Genomic DNA, 14,667 nt, shown 5'->3' with positions numbered 1-14,667 from the left:
TTTTATACTAATTTTATAATTTTTTAAAAATTTGTAAACAAGACCATTGAAAATTAGGTAAGAATTGTTTTATGGCTTGAATGTTTGTGTCCCTTCAAAATTCATGTTAAAACTTAATTCCTCTTGTAGTGGTACTGACAGACAAAGCCTTTGGGAAGTGATTAAGTCATGAAAACCCCCTTTCATGAATGGGAATAATGCTTTTATAAAAGAAGATTAAGAAAGCTTCCTGTCTCTTTAATTTCTTCTGAAACATAAGAACAAATTTAGAGAACAGTCTTCACCAAACATGAAATCTACCGGCACCTTGGTCTTTAACTCCCAGTCTCTGGTACCGTAAGGAAGAGATTTCTGTTCTTTATGAACTACCCAATTTCAGAAACTTTGTTACAGCAGCACAGACTAAAATAATTGCATTGAATCTGTATGTCACTTTGGGTAGTACAGACATTTTAACAATATTAATTATTCCAATCCATAACATAGTATATGTTTTTATTTATTTGTCTCTTTAAATTTATTTCATCAAATTTTTATGGTGTTCAGTGTACAGATATTTTACTTCCTTGGTTAAATTTATTCCTGAATACTTTTTTGTGCTATTCTAAATAAGATTATTTTCTTAATTTATTCATCAGATAGATTTATGTCAGTGGTTTTTCTTTGTCTATTGGCAGTTGTTTCATCCCTCTTTTCTCTCCTGCTATTTTTTATTGTATTTTATTTTATTTGGAAGGAGTGATTTGCTTTGATTCTTTCTTCTTCATCTTTTGTCTATATGTTAGAGGGTATTTTTTTTTCTTTGTGGCTAGATGAAGGCTTGCATAAAATGTTTTGTAGTTAGAACCTTCTATTTTATAGTAATTATTAAAAAGTGAACAAACAATAGATGCTGGTGAGGCTGTGGAGAAATAGGAATGCTTTTACACTGTTGGTGGGAATGTAAATTAGTCCATCCATTGTAGAAGACAGTTTGGTGACTCCTAAAGGATCTAGAACAAGAAATACAATTTGACCCAGCAATCCCATTATTAGGTATATACATAAAAGAGTAGAAATCATTCTACTATAAAGACACATGCACACATATCTTTATTGCAGCACTATTTACAATAGCAAAGACATGAAACCAACCAAAATGCCCATCAATGATAGACTGGATAAAGAAAATGTGGTACATATACTCCATAGAATGCTATGCAGCCGTAAAAAGGAATGAGATTATGTCCTCTGCAGGGGCATGGATAAAGCTGGATGCCATCATACTCAGCAAACTAGCACAGGAACAGAAAACCAAATACCACATGTTCTCACTCATAAGCGGGAGGTGAACAATGAGAACACATGGACACAGGGAGGGTAACAACACACACTGGGGCAAGTTGGGGGGTCGAGGGGTGAGGGGAGGGAGAGCATTAGAACAAATAGCTAATGCATGTGGTGCTTAAAACCCAGATGATGGGTTGAGAGGTGCAGCAAGCCACCATGGCACACATATACCTATGTAACAAACCTGCACATTCTGTACTTGTATCCCAAAAGTAAAGTAAAATAATAAATAAATAAATAAGCTTCTATTTTAAATTGATAACAACTTAATTTTAATCACACACAAAATGCTATACTTTTACTAACCTCCATTTTTGTTCTCATAATCAGAATGTGACTCTTTTAATATTGTATATACATTAACAGATTTTTATCTTTTAACTTTAATTATATTAGGATTTGGAGTCTTTGGAGTCAGTTATACAACACCATCACTTGTTACTTTAATCTGTATTATGTTTATATATTTACCTTGACCAGTGAGATTTAAAATAATCTGTTTTTGGATTCACTGATTTTACTGCTTGATCAAGTCTACTTTTGGAGCTCTCTCTTGAACTTTTTAGTTCAGTGATTGTATTCTTCACCTCTAGAATTTCCTTCTATTTTGCTTTTTTATGGTTGTTGAACTTCTTTGCGTCCATTGGGGATTTTTCTTCTTTCCTGATTTTGTTTAGTTGTCTATCTATCTTGTGGCTTAGTTTCTTTATGATAATTATTTTTCCTAATTAAGCATATCTCCATTTCCTTGGAATACATTACTAAAAAATGATGGCATTCCATCCGTGGTGTCATGTTCCTTGATATTTTGTATCTCTTATAGCCTTGTGTTAATGTCCATATATTTGAGGAGACAGTCACCTCTCCCAGACTTTGCAGACTGATTTCAATGGAGAAAGAACTTCACTTACAGGTAGGCTTGAGGGCATCATCTGGGAAGCGTTGTAGCAGTTATGGCTCTAGGGAGGATGCGGTGACACAATCTCTGTGCAGTTTCATTAGCTGGGGTTAATTGGTGAAAACTGCAGGAGCCCTTGGTGGTCAAGGCTTCAGTTGTCCATATTGGTGGCAATGTCTGCTAGGGTCTTCTTGTTCTCTTTTATCCCTGACTAGGGGAGGCCAAGGCCAGTGGGAATCCTTCTTGGCATGAGACCTGGTACACAAACACATTTGTGGTAGTGTGGGATGGGTGTCTAATGCATGAGCACATATGAAGTTGCCACGAAGCCATGGTGTGGAACACAGGCACATCTGAGGCCCCTGGGTCTGGGATATGGGTGTACTTGCTGCAGCACTGTCACTAGTGTTCAAGGAGCAAGTATGTGGTAGTGGTGCAGGTGTTCGAAGCACAGTTGTTTATTTAGCAGCTGTGGAGCTGTTATCTGGGGCATGGACACACAGGGGACAATCATCCAATTGTGTATAGTTACAGAGAGTCTCAGGGTGGTGCAGCAGTGGCTCCTTCTCCAGGAGGATGTGCTGGTGTCTCCTTCTCCAGAGGGTCTATGGCAGAAGTAATGGCTATTAAGTTCCTCAGCAGCAAAGGACAGCAAGCCAATGTAGACAGTGATAGCACGTGCCCCATGGCTGATAATGATAGCCCTATCTTTCTTTGTTTCTAGTTGTCTCCTGATGTCTCAGCAATGACTATCTCCTAGTGATCTGGACGAGGTGAAACTGAAGTATGTCCTCAGGCAGTGCCCTGAAAGGCTGGGAAGCTCACTGTGTTCTTCTTTTTCCCACTAGGGGTACTCACAGACCAGTGTTCCCCCTCACCCCGATGCTAAGTTGTGCCTGCCTAGGGAATAAAATGATACAGGCCGAATGAAACTTTTCTTCCTACATTTAGTGTGATTATTCCCCATCTTTTTGCTCCACTTTGTTGTTATAACTTCTTAACTCTTGAGATCACACAGAGATTAATTTTTCATTTGTGAATAAATACCTAATTGTTTTTTCTGGAAGGACAAAGGCAAGGTTCCCCCATCTTGTGGATGTCACTCTTGCATTATGTTTTTCATCTTTTCTTCATCTTCTTCATCTCTGTCTTTGTATTTTGCTTACTTTTTCAACCTCACCGGTTATCTGATCGTATGTGTCAATTAGCCATGAAAAATATAAACTTAAAACATAAAGTTAAAATATTACTTATTTGTTGAACCTCTCATCAACAATCACACTGGATATTGAGTGGAGACAATCTGGCATTTCACTTTTTTCTGCAAGAATATAGAGAGAACAGGAAGTCCACAGAAAGGGGAGTCAGCGAATAGAGATTTCATGTATTTCTTATGTAGTTTCACTTCTTTTATTACAGTCACATATAACCTCAAATGAATTAAAAATTTGCTTACATTGCAATTCTGAGACACTTAGTAAACAGAAATTTCTTAAACTTTACTCAACTTCATGCCTACAACTGTAAAATGTGAATAAGATGGCCTATATTGTACAATTCAGAAGGGCATGTGGACAAATGAGATCATATGTGTCAATTAGCCATGAAAAACATAAACTTAAAAAATAAAATTAAAATATTATTTGCTGCACCTCTCATTAACAATCACACTGGATACTGAGTGGAGACAATCTGGCATTTCACTTTTTTTCTGGTAAAAATATTGCAATATGTCCACAGTAAATAATTCATCCTCTCCCATTTTTACATAAAATGATTTTAATAGATTTAATTATTTTCTAATGCTAGAGCTATAAGACTCAAATCAATACAGCAACAATTTCATATATTCAATTTTTAGGCATAGACACAGGAACAGATTTAAATAATAAAAGCCAAACAAAGAACGATTCTATTTTTATAATAATATCAATTGTTCTAACAATGCTTTTTTTTTCTTTTTTTTGAGACAGAGTCTTGCTCTGTCACCCAGGCTGGAGTGCAATGGCACGATCTTGGCTCACTGCAACCTCCACCTCCCGGGTACGAGCAATTCTCCCGCCTCAGCCTCCCGAGTAGCTGGGATTACAGGCATGTGCCACCACGTGCAGCTAATTTTATATTTTTAGTAGAGATGGGGTTTCTCCATGTTGGTCAGGCTGGTCTTGAACTCCTGACCCCAGGTGATCCGCCCACCCCGGCCTCCCAAAATACTGGGATGACAGGCGTGAGCCACCGTGCCCGGCCACAGTGCTTTTCTTTAAATAAATAGAAGTAACTTCTTACCCAAATAAACAGGTGGAAAGTGGACGGCAGGGAGGAGGACTATGTTTCACACACGCATTTAAGGAAATGGGCAAGTGCAAGACATTTTGTCACCAAATGTGTTTTCTAATGCAGCTCTGAGGGCAGCATCCATGCGAGAAAAGAGAATACAAAGAATAAGTGGAAAGTTTCAATGGGCCGGGCCTACAAGTGACATACATATTTCTCATAGCCTTGTGTTAATGTCCATATATTTGAGGAGACAGTCACCTCTCTGACTAAAATTCAGTCACATGCTCTTACTTAGAAGCTGTTGACCTAAAAAACTTATTCACAACATCATTACACAAACAAAAGAGATGGTGTTTATTTGGTTAAAAAAATTAGCTATTTTAACCACACTGTTGGTGAAGAAATGTTCTATTTTTCTACCTAAAGAGAATCTAGGTACATACAATAGCATCATTGCTAAAAGGAATTGTACTTTTGTATGAATCTTGAGAGTGGTGGAAAACAGAAATGGTCACTGGATAATTTTTTTCTAAGTATCTTGATTATTTTATTGAGGCCCTGATTTGAACTATAAAAGATGCTGCCAAAACCCTGAATTTGAGAGATTCTTTCCCTTTTTAACCTAAGAAAATTCGATGTGAGATTTCTATCAACAGTTAGTGAAAGTGCCTTGACTATTATAAACCATTAGTTCAGACCATGAATGCCCAGTGGTCCTAAAAACATTTTCCTCTATAAAATAAAGGATTATATTAAATGATAGAACATGTCTAGGGCCAGTTAGTTTACAATTTCATAATTATTTTTGCAGACATTTGTTAATCAAATACAAGAAATCATTCACAAACTTGACATACAACAAATATAACAAAAGAAGACAGACTTTGTTTCCTTGAAGACATTTATTATAAAAAATCAGAGAAAAAGCATTATAATCAAATTTTAGATGTAATCATGTAGTCACTTGCCTTGTGAGAGAGCCCTGTGGCCTTTGTTGACTAATTTAGATAGAAAGGATTGTCAAGAAATGCTATCTGAGAAACTGGCATCAGATTTGATCCAAAATTAAGATTTAAAAAGAGCTAACAAGACAAAGTTGGGACAGAAAGGAATGCCTAGCCATGTTGTACAAGCAGTAGAGTTTCCAGCATTATAAATAAAAGTCATAGTGGAAAAAATTATAAATTTTGGGCAGAAAATTTCAAAGTTTCTGGAATGTGCAATATCAGCTAAGCAAGTTGAATGTGACAGAAACATAAGAGAGCAAAATAAGAATGTTTAACAGTGGTCACACGACTAAACATAGCTTCCATGAAAGGTTCTTTTCTTTAAAAATTAAAAAAGAAAATCTGATAAAGAGGAAGGATATAAAGTATATCTGTCTTTGAGTGATCTATAGATCCATGGGTAACTCGGAGTTTCAGTTTCAAAGGTCGTGATTATGGCATATGGGAAATAAATTCTGAGTGGAGAATTTCACATAAACCCGGGAATCAGAGAATCTCCACTCTAAGTTAAAAACTTAAAGTGGTAAAAATCCATCTCTTAAAGGCAGATGTCAGAAACAAAATATATATGAGCTGTAAGTCTGGGTAAAAAAGAAAGGAATCTCATTTGAAGATTTAGGACAATAAACTTACCCTTAAATTTGCATTATGTCTGTGAACTAAAAGAATTTAAAGATAATTTAAATTTAGATTTTAGTTAAAAGAGTCCCTGGTGTCTAGCAGAAGCCAGTAAAATTTCTCCATAGCATCAGAGTCTCAAACAAGATTTTCAAGAATTCCCACAGATAAAGTTCCAATGAACATGAGTTCAAAATCAACATTTAAAATTGTTTGGTACATAATATTTGTACATACTTATGGAGTACATATGATGTTTTACATGCTCAGAATATGTAGTAATAAATCAAGGTGTTTAGGATATTCATCACCTTGAACATTTATGATTTCTATATTTTGGGTACATTTCAAGTCCTCTCTTCTAGCTACTTTGAAAAACGTAATACTTTCTTATTAACTACAGTCACTGTGCTCTGATATCAAATATTAGAATTTATTTATTCTATGTAACTCTACAAAATCAAAATTTTTAACCTATTAAGAAATAGGAAATTAGAGGGGATCATAGAAGTAATGAATACATAATCAGACCTCAATAATACACGGTACTGGAATTCTCAGAAGCAAAGTAAAATATGTCTTTATCAATCAATAAATAGATATAGAAGTATGCAAATCTAGATAAATAATGTATATAATATATAAAGAAATAAAAGAAAGAACCAAACACATGGATAAAGAAAAAACTATTAAGAGCAACTTAGAAGGTCTAAAAAAACCAACGAGATTTCTAAAAAATGAAAATATAATAATATTGAATATTCTCTGTAGTGTTAAATGGCAAACTATAAAAATCTGAAGAGATATTTAGTAGATTGAAAGAGAGATCAGAAGAAAATTACATAGAATAAAGTACAGTTGAAGATATAGTATATATAAGTTTAAGAAACTTGGAAGTTAATGTAGAAATGTCTCATACAAAACTACATTGGGATTCCAGAAAGTTGCAAACCTTATGAAAAATAGACACAGGCATCACTTGAGGAAATAATGTCTTAGAATTTTCTAAATTAAAGAAAAGCATCTCTTCAACTATTTGGGAAGCCCAGTGGTTTCCAAATATAATAAATAAAAATAAGTTCACACCTATACAAATTATTTTCAGACTGCAAAAGACCAAAGACAAATAAAAGTTATTAAAAGAATCCAGAGAGAAAAGACAAATTGCCTACAAAGAACAATATTTAAACTACACTTTCGTAACACCAGTTGGTGCCAGAAGCCAGCAAGAAGAACATATAAATTGTTAAGAGAAAAATTACTGGTAACATCCAATTGAATATTAAGCAAAACTATTTTTTGTCCAAGAAGAGGGGAAAAATAAAGACTACCGAAAAGTAAAGAATATTATGCAATTCCGTTAAGGAAATAAATGTGTGAACCTAATCTTCAGAAACAAAAAAATGACACAAGAAGTCAGAGATAAAATAAGGAATATAAACAATAATAATAATATAAACACAAAATGACCAACCGCCAGCAATAGTAAATTCTTGTAGGGAAAAATGAAAATTAGAAATAAAAGAGCTTCAAAAATATCAGGAGAGGAAATAGAATGAAGACATTTCAAGGACATTGTATTTTTTGGAAAAAATAAATATATGGAAATATTGTACCATTTGCTATGTTAAGAAAACTGCTTAAAAACTCAAGAATAACTACTAATGAAATAGAAATAGAGTGTGAAAATAGAGTGTGTGATTTCCAAGCTGTTATGGGAAGAAAAAAACCGAATGAGGAATCACAGCCTTTAAAAAATGAATAAATAAAACGAAATCCCAGAAAACTAGAATAAATAAAAATAATTACAGTGGTAGAAATAAAAACAAACTTACTGAATCCTCTGGAAACAGATCTTCAGTGTGAATTTTTAAAATCAACTATATTTAACTATATGTAATATGAAACTATATCAGTCTTACTTTCTGCAGAAGTTCCACAATTAAGACTCTTTAAATAAACAGCTGGGGGCTTTTGTTTTTTTGTTTTGAGACAGGGTTTCACTATGTGACCCAGGCTGGAGTGCAGTGGCATAATCTCTGCTCACTGCAACCTCTGCTGCCTGGGAGGATCAAGAGATCCTCCCACCTCAGCCTCCTGAGTAACTGGGGTCACAGTCTTGTTACATCATACCGGAGTAATTTTTGTATTTTTTGTAGAGATGGGGTTTTGCCATGTTGCCCAGGCTGGTCAGGAACTCCTGGACTCAAGCTACCTGCCCACTTTGGCCACCCAAAGTGCTGTGATTACAGGTGTGAGTCACGGTGCCTGGACAAAATCATGGTTTTTAAGGTCTCAAGCAGTTAAAAAAGTATTAGCTAAGGCTGGAACATTTTCTTGAGCTCCAAGCAAGCAAATACTCAACAATTAATGGAGACCCATAGAAAGGACACAAAATCCAGCTTGAGGGAGTCCCTGCTGGCCAAATTTGGGTCATTTTAATATAAAAATAATGTTAAATAATATTATAATGTATCAAATATATTTTTAAAATAACTCACAGCTGCTTACATATTCTGGAAGAAAGGAGAGGGGAGAGAAAGCAAATAGGGCAAAATATTAACAATTGGTGACCTTAGATAAAGGGTGTGAGTCTTTCACATTATCTATGGCTTTGAAATAATTCATGACAAAACATGCCTGCGCATTAACTACAAGATCATGCCCAACCTACTTTGCAAAATAGTACTATTACATAAATGCATATTTTAAAATAACAAACATTTTGATGTCTTGCATATTCTGTGCTGGTTTCTGTTCATGACTGCTTTAAATATTTATCTTAGCAAGTAATAATGCCATATGATCTCATTTGTTAAAGTTCTGCCCTTCCATTGTGACAATACTAAAACAAAACAAAACAAAATTAACTGAGATTGAAAAAACAAAACAAAATAAAACAAAAACAACCAGGGAAGTCACTTCTTTTTCTGGTGTTGGCAAAGAGAATAGCACTGTTCCTCCCAGATCCTTTTTTACAACTAAGAACTCTGAACAAAAAAACAACAAACAAGCATAGAGAGGGTCTCTGAAAGGTGGAAAGAATGTGGACTGCCTCGGGGCCTCAAGTCTTAAGAATGATACTGAAGTGACTTCCCTGGGTTTCCTTATTGCCTCCCATGTTCTCTCACAGACGTGCAGAAGTCTCCAAGCAAGAGCTGCAGAGACCCAAACATAAAATTCTCTAAGGTCAGTCTTTTTCCTTAATCTAAGGACCAGTTAAATGATGGGTGGACAAAACAACCTCTTTGGCCATACAGGACCAACTGCAGCCAAGCACCAATGGAAAAGTCACTCCCCACAGCCAACTACACTCCATATTTAGTGGGGCAAGTAAAAAGCTGATCTTCCACCCAATACCACCCACCACCCTCAACACCACTTCCCCATCTGTATAAGCAGGAGGTAGGCTGTGATCCCACTGTTAACAACCAGGTGGGAGCTAATCTTCCTTCCCTCTTCTGGCTGGGGCTGGTTGAGCCTCCACCCCCACCTGCTGGTAGCAATGAAACTTAATGAGGCAGTGCAAGGCAAGGCTAGCTACCACTTAGATTCATCGCCCACCCCAATCCTATCACTGGGGTACAGTGTGGGTATTCACCTTGCATCAAGTAAGCAGAAAGGTGGTGTGAGCTTCTTTCCCTCCCGTGCCTTGTGTCAATGGGCAGAGAGAAGAACTGAGCTTCTGCCTGACCTAGGTCACTCATATGTTGTTGATGGAAATGTGAAACAGTACAGCCCCTCTGGAAAAGAGTATGATGGTTTCTCATGGAAGCAAACATGCAATCACCATATGGCACAACAATTACATTCTTGGAGTGAAGAAATAAAAACTGATACAAAAAAGATGTACGTAAATATAAGTAGAGCTTTATTCATAAAAGTCACAAACTGAAAACAACCCACATGTCCTTCAAAAGACAAATGGTTAAACAAAATGTGGTACATTCATGCCATGGAATAATACCCAGCAATAAAAAAGGAATGAACTACTGAAAAGTCAATAACCTGTATGGATCTTAAGAGCACTGCACTGTGTAAAAGAAAGTCAGTCTCAAAATGTGTCCGACTGTATGACTCCATGTAGACAACATTCTTATGAAGATGAACTGTAGAGATGGAAAACAGATTAGGCATTTGCCAGTGTTCAGGCAAATAGGGAAAAAGTTGATGGCTGTAGCTGTAAAAATATAATAGTAGGAACCCTTGTGATGGAACTGTTCTGTGTCTTGACTGTGGTGATGGTCACGTGAATCTACACACTTGATAAAATATATATCTAAACACACACATATACACAAATTAGTGCATGTAAAACAGGTGATATCTTGTTGGTAGATGATATCAATGTGAATTTCCCAATTGTAATACTGTACTATATTTATGCAATAGTTCACCTGGAGGGTAAATGAGGGAAGAATTCATGGGATGTCTCTGTGCTATTTCTTATAACTGCTTATAATATACAATTATCTGAAAACATTTAAAAATATTTTTAAAAGAATAAATAAATAAAATTGATGCCACATCCCGAGGTAAGATGCAAGATCATCATCAGAATTTGCAAATAGATATTTAGAAACTAATACTGTGTCCTTTATTTTTCTACCCCCTCCAGATTGTAAAACAAGTTTAAGAAGTGAGATAAAGAATCAGAGGTTGTAAGATGATTATTCTGAGAGTCTCTTTGGGTTCAAGTTCCTTCAAACACCTAGAGGATGAGAAAAATAACTGTCTTTCGTCTCAAGTCTAGAGAAGAGATCTCAATGAGACCACTTAAAGAACCCAATTTGTCCCCTAGAGGTTGATGGACACAGAGGACCAGTGTCTGTTTAATGTTTGAATTTTAATGTAGCAATATGTGTCCGGTTTGTTGCTCTGACAAAGGTAGTCAGAGCATTTTCTGCATTATGGGGAGTGCTTCAACATTCCCAGTGTCTGTCAAAGTAATAATGCTGGAGTATTTACTGTAGATGCATGTGGCACAGACTCAAGAATAAACAGAAGATAGCGAGGCCTAATAGTGAATGCTCAGCAGATAAAAGAGGAGTGCTAGGTGACCCATCAAAATGGAAGTGCATCTAGCTTCATTAGGGCAAATGCAGTTGAAAGATTCCCCAGGAATGGGGGGTGTCACCCAAATCACAGTCAGCTTTTAATACCTACAAAATCTAAATGTTAAGTTATTGTTTCTGTTAGTCAATTAAGAATTTTCAGATGAGTGTGGTGGCTCACACATGTAATCCCAGCGCTCTGGGAGGGTGAGACAGGCAGATGGCTTGAGCCCAGAAGTTTCAGACTAGCCTGGGTAACTTAGTGAAACCCTGTCTCTATAAAAAATTACAAAAATTAGCTGGGAATGGTGATGTGGGCCTGTAGTTCCAGCTACTCTGGAGGCTGAGGAGGAAGGATCACCAGAGCTGGGGACGTCAAGGCCACTGTATGTTGTGATGGCACCACTGCACCCCAGCCTAGGCGACAGAGTAAGACCCTGTCTCAGGGGTGAAAAAATTCTCTGCACCTTTCTCTCCTTTCTCCCCTAAAAATACATTGTGCTGTTACACCATATACCCGTTTGTTCTTTGATCATTTTCTCTGGTCTTGCCCTGACTTGTTCTATACTGCAGGGACCTTCATTTCCCAAGATATCTTGACCATGATTATCACTATTATTTTGGCTCTGATATGGACCTATTGTCTTCCTGTAGTCGGATGTGGTGGTGGTGGAGGGGGGGGGGGGGGTACATGGGTAAAACATACATTAAAAATCATAAAAATATATTAATGGAAGGAGCCATAAACCATTCAGCATACATGAACCCAGGCACATGATAGCCAAAGGAATTTACCAGAAAAATCCAACTCAATGTGATTCTCTTTTTCTTTATAAATTCCACAAGGTGAGTTAGTAAGAAAAGGGCTGACAATCTTCTCCCAGCTCCCATACTCATGGTAGAAATTAACAATGGGATTTTTAAAATTAATAACTTTTTTTTTTTTTTGAGACAGAGTCTCTCTGTCACCCAGGCTGGAGTGCAGTGGCGTGATCTCGTCTCACTGCAACCTTTGCCTCCTGGGTTCAAGCAATTCTCTGCCTCAGCCTCCCAATTACCCACCATGCCATGGTAATTTTTGTATTTTTAGTAGAGGCAGGGGTTCACCATCTTGGCCAGGCTGGTCTTGAACTCCTGACCTCATGATACATCTGCCTCAGCCTCTCAAAGTGCTGGGATTACAGGCGTGAGGCACTATGCCTGGCCAAATTAATAACTTTCAATAGCTAAATAGTTACCATTTAAGTCCTTGCTCATTTTTTAAAATAGAAGTTTAAAATATATTATCAAAAGTGACTACACAAAATAAACAGGCAATAGGGATAATGCACGGTGATGGAGATTTATCAACCGATTTGTGGTCATCTGTTGCCTAATGTAGTAGACAAAGTTTGTCACACAATTAGCATTGATGGAAGAGCAACCAAAATACGTAAGAGAGAACTAGAGACTACCAACAAAGTAACTTAAGAGTTTGGATCAACTCTCCAAAATATTTACTGTTTCTCTGCAAACTAACCTCACTATAGCATAGAATTCTATTTTGATTAATCTATGGTGTTTTTGAGTGTGTATATTAATAGAGCATTTTTAGTGGTTGCTGTAGATACCTCATTATATTTGCAGAATTTACCACAGTTTACTTGAATTGACTGATATTTTGTCAGTGGAGCTATGTATGAAAACATCACCTAATTTCACCCAACTTTACACTCCCCCATTAATATAATTGTCTTAAATATTTACCCTTTCTACATTGAGAACCACACCAGACTATATCATAACTTTTGCTTCCACAAACCTGTAGACTCTCTGAGAAGGGCTTAGGGCCGCTTCTCAGATGCTAATCCTAGGCATGAGAAACCAAGGATTCTCCCCAAATGGGATGAACTGAGAAGACTGTTTAGGACATTCAGAGGCAAGGTGACTCAATGACTGAGATAGAATGTTTACAACTTTATTTAGAAAAAAATCATTGCATTCCTCCTATTGTAAATTTATATTTAATTCACAATTAAGTTCACAATGCTAAAATTACATTTCAAAAATATTTAATTGATTTTACAGAACTATTAGTTGGCATTAGTAGTGTGAGTGCACAGCTCACATTGCACACTTATCCCCAGCTATTTCTCTGCCCCACAGCAGGACCTCCACTAATTGTTTTCTATAATGTGATATTTGCCACCCTCCCAGACAGTGGTCTGCAAACTTAGCTGCTCGCTAGAATCACCTGAAGAACTTAAAAATCCTGATGCCCTAGCCTCAACCCCAGAGATTCAAATTTAATTAGACACAATAATTTCTAAAATTCCCTAAACTCATCTAAGGTACTGCCAAGGTACCTTACTGGCATGTGCTCTGACCCGAGGCAATCAGAACTCTCAGGGAATCTGACTTAGGACAAGACAGAGAGAAGGATTTTTTCATTCCTGTGGGCTGGGTCTTATGCTCTTGAATAATAGAAGAGTCAAGTGAGGAACAAGAGAAGCAAGTGTGTCTGCAATGAGAGGAGAAAGAAGCAGAGTCACTGAAAGGAGCAGAAAAGTGAAGGCAAAAGAAGATCCTTGGTCCCTGGTCCCTGGGGTCTGACTGCGTTGTTGTCTTGGGGTCCGTGTGTACCTTTCTTTCTTTATAACAAATTTTATTTGCTCTTTAATCTTGCAGAAGTTTGTTTTTATTATATCCCACCAGAAGAATCCTAACTGATCAAACTGTTCGGCTCAAAATCTTCAGCTCATTAATCTCTAAATGTAAATGATGCTACCACTACAAATGTCACCCATTACCTAAATCACTCAGTTGCCATTTAGGAACTTATGCTTTGTGTTCTTTGAATTGTTTTAAGCAGTTAGTCACTCTATATACTGATGCTGAGAGATAAAGTTTAAATACTGTGTATCTATATGCAATAGCCTAAACATATCAGGAACTTTTGTTTGTTGATAACTTTTTTTTGTTTTGTAATTAAACAGGCTACTTACCTTAAAATAACATTTGTGATCATTGTAAGAATTATGTGATTGAAATAAATGAGCAAACATGACAAAAGTAATAGGATGTTTTACATAGGGGAAAATATATCTTTCCTTTTTCTCAATTCCTAACCAATTGCCTGACTCCCAAATCACCTCTGTTCTTTAGAAGGTTAAAGTATAAAATGGATCACTAGATTGTTACCACCTAGTGGAAAGTTGTCTATGGCAATACCCTTTTAATACCAGTTCTATTTCCACTACAGAGTGAAAAAAAAAAAAAAAATGCTCAATGAATCTTATTTTCCTGAAGGTAAGATTCCTTATTCCAACAAAATTATAAGCTTTCAACTTCAGTCATTACAACGTCTAGTGCAATGCTTTGTGTAGAATGGAGGCTTTATTCATGAATCTGCTTAAATGAATAAATGACGATAAGTTTGGCTTTTATATACAAGTCATATAGCAAAGATAAATGTTACCACCAAGCCTGCACACAAGGAAAAGAT

The sequence above is a fragment of the Piliocolobus tephrosceles genome, chromosome X (genome assembly GCF_002776525.5).
Source record: "Piliocolobus tephrosceles isolate RC106 chromosome X, ASM277652v3, whole genome shotgun sequence".
In the NCBI taxonomy this organism is placed as follows: domain Eukaryota; kingdom Metazoa; phylum Chordata; class Mammalia; order Primates; family Cercopithecidae; genus Piliocolobus; species Piliocolobus tephrosceles.
Note: the sequence above shows the minus strand (reverse complement) of the source record.